The sequence below is a fragment of the Apostichopus japonicus genome, chromosome 23 (genome assembly GCF_037975245.1).
Source record: "Apostichopus japonicus isolate 1M-3 chromosome 23, ASM3797524v1, whole genome shotgun sequence".
Classification (NCBI taxonomy): domain Eukaryota; kingdom Metazoa; phylum Echinodermata; class Holothuroidea; order Aspidochirotida; family Stichopodidae; genus Apostichopus; species Apostichopus japonicus.
This window is the reverse complement of record NC_092583.1, coordinates 7873061-7883763: the sequence shown is the minus strand read 5'-3', so window position 1 is coordinate 7883763 and position 10703 is coordinate 7873061.

The following is a 10703-nucleotide window of genomic DNA, read 5'->3' as shown; positions in this document are numbered from 1 at the left end:
AGATTTGACATAAAGTGCATATGATAGTCACCGCCTATTTCTATTAAGAATATATTAACTTTACATTATCATTCACTTAACCAAAGTTAACGTATTGAAGCTCTGATCAAATATCCCTTTTATCCATTTTTTATGTAATGTTATATTATTTTGGCTGGCACATTGCTACCACAAAAAATCTTAACCTAGCTAAGACTCGTTTTGTCTTTCTTCTTGAAGATCTACTTGATATGATAGGTCAGTGCTGGTATAAACTTTTGTGTGTTGTTTTTGTATTTTATTATAATTATATCTTTTCAAATAAGCATCTGTTGCTTAATTTGAACCGTATTCAGATTTCAGGAAGTGAATGACTATATACGAGGTCTACTACACACAAAGTCAACGGTTGTTCTTTTCTTTCTTGAGAGCTCGTTGAGCAAATACAGCATGCAGGGCTGGCATAACATTTGCTGGAATTTCTTTTCCTTTTTTTCACTTTATCTTTTTGACGACATTTTGGTTGGTTTATAGTACGTAAGAACTGCAGGAAGCATGCGGTTTTGTTTCAAAATTGATGTAGTAATCCATTCTATCATATCCTAATATATCAAGGCTTTTCTTTATCATAAAAACAGCTTTGTGTGATGCGACTAAACCACCGATGGCTTTATCATTTTATGACCTCGACCCATCCAACCTTTTTAGCTTAATCAAATTATGGAGCATATGTTGATCATGTACGCATTGGGCGTGTGTTGAACATAATTTTGTTCATGGATTGGGCACATATTGATCATGCATGCCTCTCAAAATGTAAAATCAGAACCTGATTGTAATCCAAAACCATTGACTGAGTTTGAAGTAGCCAGGCCGGACGAGAAGGGGTCTATGCGCTCCATGCTCGGGCCCGGATCGGTTTGGAGGCCGGGAAAAGTATGGGATAAGATGTAATGTATTCTGATTTACATACTATACTTGAGAAAATTAATTAAAATGAGGCTTCGTGACATACAGTAGTTATCTCCAGGCCCCAACCTGGCTCTCAGTGCCCTGGAAGTGGCTGGTCGTGATTTACCATTCTTTGGCCCTGTTTCAATTTCAACTTGTTTTAAAATACTATTTCACTAGTTTGCCACTCTCTTATAAATAATGTTTAAGCCTTCACAGAAGAAGGGGGATGGTTGGTGTGAAGGTGGGGTTGAATAAAATCTTTACTCTATAAATTTGTAACTCGCCCCACCGCCTTATATATTTATTTTTCCAGTACCTTTGGCTCAATTCGTCAATTCCGTTGACTTGAGTAAGCTCCCAACAATGCATGTGGTTGGGTTGTGCAATGGCGAAGTACACACAAAGTAACCGTTTAGTCATTCCCAAAGTAACCCCTTCCTCTCCTAAGGATCATATTTCTCTTGCATACCCACGTGTACAAGCAACTTCGTCACCACAATGATATAGCAACTGCTGTATACGAACGCTATACCTACCATATGAGGTGGGTCAGTAGGACTGTTATAAAAGCTACAGAATATATGCGGTTACGTCACGGTGAACCTAACGATGTGCGGTTAACGTTTTCATTTCGAGTAATTTATCATATATATACAGCATTGGTACATTCTCCAAATCACCAAGAGACTTCAGAGGATATATGAAACTAATACAAAAACAATGATCAATTAAATTGTCTGCCGATCACTTTGCATATTCAAAGGATCCCCCCCCCCCCCCTGATGTCGCTGTAGCTGTAACATCCATTGTTCTTTCCCTCAAAAGGTCCCTCAGATACTCACTAAAGAGACCAGTTCCAGTTGTAGGACCCTTTGCAGCCACTGAAATGAATCCCTAAAGTCCCACTTCTTTCATCATGGCCTCCCTTCGAACCTTATTTAAGGCAATCACAGTGATTGACAAGTGATGTGTTTCATTAGCTCATTGGACAAAGACCTTTTTTTAAATGGTGGAGCATGAGGTTGAGTGGGCCTGTCACGTCAACAAAGTTGATTTTGCAGATCAGATTCTATTGGAAGCCGTTGTTTGAGTTGGTCACTATTACCAATGCACTGAAAAACTCTTCCTCTTATATCTTGTGCATTACCCTTTATATAATTCCAATTTTTATGGCAGTTACAAAGTAAACTTGTTAAAATTGGATTTGTTTTTACTATATTGTTGAAAGTGAACCTAAAACGAGATGTGGACAACAAAGAAAATGTCTAATTTGTAAACAAACAATTAATATCGAAAGCTATATTTGTGAAATGTGCCACTAAAATAGACTACACAGAGGCAGGTTTCAGAAAGCAGTAAATGTAATCTGCCTGATTCAATTATATGACGCTCGGTTTAACATCTGTTAAGATTCAACTGCCGGTGATATTGCTGGTCATCGTTTTAATAATTAACAAATCATCATTACAGCCAGTTTTTCTTCCTCTTTGCTCACGGATGCTCTATGCTTGCTCCACTAGTGCCCCACTCTTGTCCCTTTGTTGCCTCTAAATGAGATAAGCAGATCAATCAAATTTGGGGCAAACTATCTGATGTTAGTTTGTTTGGATCGAATGTGAGAACCTTAAAAAATACTCCTTCGGAATGACTTAATTAAAACCTTAATATAATCTGTGATGACGATTGATCCTGGCATCAAATCAAGTTGTTTTTAAAACCAACGAAAAGCACAATTAAACCTCATTTTTTAATTCAAAATTCACAATCAATAATACCACAAATCCACGAAAGAGGCCTCTCAACCCATCTGTGTCATACCTCCGTGGTTTAATCGTAGAAATATTTTCACAAATATTTACAAATTTAAGGGATTTTGCAATATATGGATATTTGCAAATGGGCATTTTAGCCAAATCGGTAATAAACCGTCGGTCGCAGCTGTAAGAAATTATAGTTTGTCAGAATATATAGACTTTGGATAATGCAAATGTTAGTTACCCTACCTCCTCCCCTCTCTTTCCCATTAAGAATTTTTTTTTTTTATCTGGGACTGCTTGTGTCACACTGATGAAAATTCCTCTGTGATAGAATTTCTTTCGTTCTTGTAGCGTTCGAAGATTGTCATATATCATTTACTTCAAGGCAATGATTCGAAAAAGGTTTGTGGCCGTCAGTTCTTTGAAGCCGATCCACATATTGGGGATTCTGGGGGCACGGGCGCCCCTCAGAAAAAGATGTTGTCGTAAAATGGCTGAATGATGCATTCTATGGTATATTTAAACTACATACGTTTGATTTGATTTGATTTGATTTATTTGATTTTCCACAGATGATAAATATATTCATGTGGAGGGAAGTCCTCTAAAAAGCCAATTCAGGAATAATAAGGTAAAGGACTCCCAAGAAAGAAAGCCAAAAAATACATATATGCATAAATGAAAATATAATTAATGTCTTAATAAGGAATAATTAATAACATACAATGTAAACGATGTATCAATACTGAGAAATGACTTCTTTTATAGAGTTTTTCTAAATGTTACTTTAGATGGTTTAGATTTTATAGGAGCAGTTAGAGAATTCCATATCCTCATAGCACGATTCTCTAAACTTAACGTACCGAATGTTGTATTACATAAGTTGTGGTGTGCTTGACCGGCACTTCTAGTGCGGTGACTATGTATGGCGCTGTTAATAGTAAAGAAGTCATGAAAGGCTGCAGGAAGTAAGCCATTCCAAGCCTTGTAAAAGAATGTGGCTACATTCAACCAAACAATACTGCTAAATTTTAATTGAGCAATTTGAAAAGTGGGCTGGTGTGTTCACGAAATTGCGAATGAGTTATATGACGAATGACTTTCTTTTGTACGATTTCAAGAGGTGAAGATAAACATTATGGGTGCAAGACCAGATTATAGAGCAATATGAAAAATGGGGGGAAAACTAATGTTTGGTAAAGCATTCTAAGAATATTCTGAGGAAAATAGTGTTTCAACTTAGAAATGATACCAACAATTTTCGCCACAGTGTTTGCATTATTATGTTCACACCAAGTAAGTTTACTATCAGTATATACTCCGAGAAACTTAATACTATGTTCATGTTTGGTAGGCTTACCATCCATTAAAATGTCTTTTTTCCAAGAAAAATATTTACTTTTATTGAAAACAATGTAGCTGGTTTTATCAAGATTAAGAAATAGCTTATTAGTTGCAAACCAGTCGTAAAATTTATTCAACTCCATGGATACTATGTTATGTAAATTATTCTAAATATTGGATTCGAAAAATATAGTAGTGTCATCTGCAAATAAAATAGTTTTTGCAATATTAGAGATATGACAGTTGTCATTGATATATATATATATATATATATATATATATACATACATATATATATATATATATATATATATATATATATATATATATATATATATATATATATATATATATATATATATATATATATATATATATATATATATAATGAAAGGAGGTGGTCCTAATATTGAACCTTGAGGAACACCACAGCGGATTTCAGCATAGTCAGACATGATGTTGTTATACGAAGTATACTCTAAACGTTTCGATAAGTAGCTGTACATCCAGTTAAGGATTGGTCCTCTGATACCGTAGAATGATAACTTGTTTAGGAGAATACGATGGTCAATGGTATCAAATGCTTTTGATAGGTCAATGAATATACCAATACATGTTTTCTTCTTATGAAGGCTATCGTATAATTTATCAATGGCATCTGGCAGGGCAAGCTCAGTTGAGTGACCAGGGCGGAATCCATATTGTTCCTTGCAAAGTATGTCATTAGCATCGAGAAAATTTATGATTCTGTTGGACATGAGACGTTCGAGAATTTTGGAAAAGCATGATAGAATAGAAATTGGTCGGTAGTTCTCGTAGATATTGGATTCTCCTTTCTTAAAATGGGAAAGACGTCAGCAATCTTCAGCTTGTCTGGGAATACCCCAGTGGTGAACTATATGTTACAGATATAAGTAAGAGGGGTGACAATGAAAGGTAAAACCTGCTTAACAATATCTGGCTTGAAATCATCATACCCAGCTGCTTTCTTTGGCTTTAAGCAATGATTCGCTACACGTAAACGTTCTCCTCTCTGACAGGGTAGGTAAAAATAGAGTTTCGCGTACTATTATTACTATATATGGGGTTGTTTGATTTTGCAGTATGATTGATTTAGCTGGCAAGTGAGGGTCCAAGGTTAAAGAAGAAATCGTTGAAGCCGTTTGCAATTTCTTGATCGTCGCTGGTTTCGTGATCGCCGTCTTTGAAAACAGATGGGTACGATGATTTCTTACGGCCGCCTAAGAACCTCATTAATACGCCCCAGGTATCATTTACATTATTGTTACTATCTTTGAATTTGTTATAAAAATATAACCGTTTAGAAAATCTTATTTTGTGGTTTAAACTTGTTTCGGCAAGCAACATAAATTTCTTTATTGCTATTTGTAGGAGGTTTTGAGTAAAGTCTGTAGAGATGTTTTTTTTTTCTTTTAATAGATTTTAGTATACCCTTAGTAATCCATGGATGTTTTCTCTTGCGCCTATTTCCTTTAGTTATTAATAGATGATGAAAACACTTATTGTACGTTAAATAAAAAGTGTTAAAAAATTAGTTGTAAGCTGAATTAGCATCAACTTTAGTTAACACCTCATCCAATGTTTCCTTCTCAATGTCATCGATAAATTCTGATATGTTGTGTCTGTTTAAATTTCGTATATGAAAGGATTCTTTTGTCTTGTGTGCCCTGTTAAGAACCTTTAGGATTATAGGCATATGATCACTTAAATCAGTAATGAGTATGCCTGTAGTAAGAGAGGAATTAGCATTCGTTATAATGTTATCAATAACAGTAGCTACATTTCTACTAAAACGAGTAAGTTTTGTTATCATGGGTAAAAACCGTACGAGTGCATAATGTTTAAAACATGTATAGACTTACTAAAATTGGACAAGTTAATGTTATAATCCCCCAAAATATTCGTAGTAATCTGGTGATTGGTTATAGTGATCAATATGTTTTCCATGTGTGTGTTAAAATCAGCCAATGAGTCATTTGGTGGTCTGTACACTACACCGATGATGGAATTCTCACGTTTACAAGGCTTTGTAATTTCAATCAACAATGACTCAATAGATTCATTAAATATTGATAGATCAGGTCTACATTTATAACTAACATCATTACATATAAATGGGCAGATTCCTCCATCCCTTCTGGTTTCTCTGTGTCTTTCTTCAAGTGTACAATTCTCCATGTTGATAAGGGGGGAAATGTTTTGCCAAGCCAAGTTTCAGTAAACCCAATAACTGAGAAGTGTTCGTCTAGTGTTGTAATGTATGAATATATATCGTCGAAATTTGTGTTGAAGCTACGACTGTTGAGGTGGAATATGGATACAGAATTACGTTGTGGTAAATTATTTAATGTATCAATATCATAGTACTTACATTATACGTTGGTTTGACATGTAATAGTGTTATGACTATAGTTCACGTTGGGATTCAGAAGAGAAGCCATGTTGAAAGGTTGAAGGCAATTAAATGATGCGTTATCTACTCTTTTATATGTGTGAAATATCGAAATTAATATTATATAAACAGCAACACTGATCATTTTGGCATAATTTCTTGGGTTCTTGACACTTGCCTCTTTAGAGGCTAAGGGTTAGGAGATTGAGTGGTACTACTTCTCGCAGCCATGGATACCGTTGGTGCATTTTGTCCCCGTTCAGTCGCTTTAGATAGTGCAGTCCCTGTATGCTCCTTTTCTGGTGCTGGTTATTTTACGGAGTCCATTGGCTCCTCTATTGTATCTGGTGATCGTGAGAAAGATACGCTTGAGATGATTTCCTCTTCGTCCTTTGTCTTACTTGGGTTCATGTCATTGTTCTCATCCTGTGCATTCTCGTTATTTTGAGGGCAATTATAGCTTCCAGTTCGTGGCAATTAAAGCATTCTACGTTTGGGCAATGGGATTCCCTGTGTCCTTGTGTGTTGCAGATTTTGCATAAATATTTAGGGTAATTACGCATAATATGGTCATTACCAAGACACAAATTGCAAACTTTAGACTGTCCATTATATGCTTCAGTCTCATATGAACTTTGTTGATGACAAAGGCATAAGGTAGGCTTTGGACTGACGATGGAAGCTCCAGACGAACATATCGTATACCATTATCAATGTTCGGATACAAATTAGAACATTAGGTATCTAATTTGGTCTGACCGCAATATTTAGGGTAATGATCACTTTTTAATTTTGTGGGGTGGGGGTGCGGGGTGTGGGGTTCACAATTTTTTGACGAATTATTGTATCTATACTATGCGTAACACCATTGTCCCACAAACAAAATATCCTTGTTTTATTTATAATTATATAAAGAAAATGCAATTATCGTTTAATATGGTCATAATTGTCGAACATGATGGCATTTTACAGAGAATTATGTCCCATCCCACAGCCCCCCCCCCTCCCAACCGAACTGGCCATCCTCGGTTCCACAAAACTTACGTTTGTCATATTATAAAATAGTAGCTCTAAGTGAGATAACTAAATAACTAACAGTTAAAGGACGGTTAAATGAACGAAATCACCCTGAAATCACATATTGCATAAACTATTTATTTGGAGGTAACAGATGAGGTGACATTATATAAAGTTTCGGTCCCTTGATTAGAGCAATACGTTATACTCGTTCCGTCTTTAATTGTTATGTAGACCATTGAGAATTGTGTATTACTATTCATTTCTAACTTTCTGTTGTGAGTGTGGGGCGGGGTGTGGGGGTGGTGAGATAGGGGTGGACAGTGCTTAAGATGTAAAATGCAAAATCCAATAGCGTGCATAGTGTGCGAATTTAATTATTGTTATACTATGATTATATATTATTATATCAAACCACAACTAGCAAGAGTTTTCATGTCTTTGTAACTTGATTTCAAAACCTCTGCCAAAAAAAGAGAGAAACACGATTTGTTTTTCAAATTATTATTTAATTTCCGTTAACTCATTACTTATTACACTTTTGCCAAATATCACACATAGTAAGAACAAAGGACCTGAAACATACACATTGCCATTTTTTTCCATATCGATCGAACAAAATTCTTGCTTAAAAGAAGAAAAACTTGTAACTATATAGACTTGTACTATTTTACCTTAAAAGCACATTGATAGAAACTTTTTCATTTGCAGGGCTGCCTCAGATTCTACTGTTTTTCTGATTTTTTTACGATATTATATATCCTTACGCCACTGAATATTCTTTAGCGATCTTATTTTGGGTTTTAAGAAGGTTCGACAAATAACTTTGCGCAGTACAGTTATAAATGTCACAAATTAATCATATGGCAGGTTGTCGAAATACAAAAAAAAACAGGTTCAAGGGCAGAACCTAATGAGGTCCTCAAAGAGAAATATAAAAGACATCGAATACATGTGAAGAGGAACATTTTAGGTTCTTGTCTCAAACCGTAACTAACGAGCAGATAAAGGAGGGTTTAAGATACGACCTAACCCTTCTATAACCATTGCTACTGCAAGCTGTGCGAACATCTCTGCATGAATTTACCCTTGACCGAAACAAATACCCACTTCTTGAATATTTTAACTTTCAAGAAACGATCGTTACAATATTATGATATCAATTAAACATATACCGATCAAGTTATTATATTTGTAGTTTACAAGGTATTTAGAAATAGACCATAGCAAAATGAACGTATATCAATTATGTATTCATGCAATGTCTAGAGAAATATGAACTGTAAGAAAGCCGCTATATGCTTATTTAGTGGTCAATACAGCAACCAAACGCAAAAGGAAAAATACAGACAAAAACTATTACAAGTGTACTCGACTTTATGCCGAAGAAGATCAAAGAGTTCGCTGATAATCATTTCATATAAAGACTTCTTTGGATGTGATCATTCCCGGGCTGTAATAATTTGATAAGTATGGGATGTTCGTCCACGGGAGATAATACATAGTTTCCATATAGACAAATATGGAAGAAATTGATAATTCATCAGGAGGAAAGCTGTCTGTGAAGCCTTTCTTAAATTGCAAATAAATAAGTTATAATCAACCCGGTGTCATTTGGTGACAAACGTGGTTTTGTAACCGAGGCAACAAACATTACTGCAATATTGGTGTTATTATTACAAACGAAATAGTGGGCCAGCTCTTTTTGGATTTCAAACGGTCTTCATCTTAGATGAAATGAGGGAGATAAATGATTAAATCGAAAACTCTTTTTGAGGACTTCTTTGTACGACTAGATATCATAAGGAGATCTTTCCTATCCATCTTGATCTTTTAATAGTTGTGTTGAAGGAGAAGTCACATGTAAAGTCAATATAATGTTATAAATACACAATAAATGCTAGTATTCTAGCCAACGTCAAGGGCTGGATTTATCACAGCGTCATACGCAAATTTTAACTTACAGAAATGATTGGTAACGTGTTAGAGCAATCATTCAGGAAAGGTTCGTATGTCTAAATTGGCGAACAAGAAACCGATTTCTTCAGCTCGCGATAGCATATAGTCTACGACGCATTAGTGACGAAATTCACATCACACCTGAAAAGGCATTGATATAGCAATATAAGTGAATGTTACAGGATAGTTTAATACTGGTGTGAGGGAGCTGTTTCCGTACAGTAAAACACTGAATATTGAGATCGTAGACGACAACATGTGGTGAAAGATAACTAAAAAGAAGAGCTGCAGGTTTAAAAACTGCAGGAGATTTCAACGGGGTGTATGTTTAACCAAAAGCTTCTAACTTATAAGGAAATATGTTGACGGAAATGTTCCATTCATTTTGCAAATCTACACAATGAAATCTGTGGAGAAAAAAAGTTGTACATTATTACTGGAGCGTTTCGAAGTTGTAAGCAGTTGAGATGTATCCAGACAGGCCTGGGTAAATTTAACCACAATTTGCGTGAAGCAGCTCAGATGACATGATAGAATATGCGTCACTATTATAGACTCTGGTCCCCAGTCGTTGGTTATAAAGGTCTATTCTTCACTCAGAACGATACAGTTAACCGGTCAGTGTAGATATCAGCGGCTTTCTAGTATAATATCAATCGGGGTTTTTATGTGATGAACAACAATGGAGAGAAAAGCAGGTGGAAAGTTCATATGCCTGTAAAATAATGAGAAAATATTTTATTTACACAAACTACGTTCTATAATTCTTATTAGATAGCCTTTCCCCCTAATTATGTTTGCCTCACTACCAATTTCATTAAGAAGAATACTTGTCTTGTATAAGTGTTACACTAAGAAATTTTCCTATTTGTTGAAATATTTCAGAATCAGCCCTGCTTATCTCGACCCGTCAAAATTCAAACAAACCACAAAAAAAGGGGTTATAAGTTAATTTTACTACGCTCATCGATCAAGGCTCTTCATCCAAGTTATAAATAACAAAGTATTGGAAAGGTGTGAAATTTCATTAGTACTTAATAAATATTAAACACAATCAACAATTAAAAAAAGAAAACAATGCATTGCTTCCGGTGGTTGCCAAGTTGGTGCGATGACTTATTAATTGCAGAAAAATGGAGTTTATCTAACGATTTTGATGGATGGTTATTGGTAAATTATTAAAAGTGGATTCCCCTTATTTCATGCATTGTGAATTAATTTCGTATTTCGTTTAAAAGGTTTGTTATCTCTACCTGTGGTATGTTTTTTTTTAACGTTTA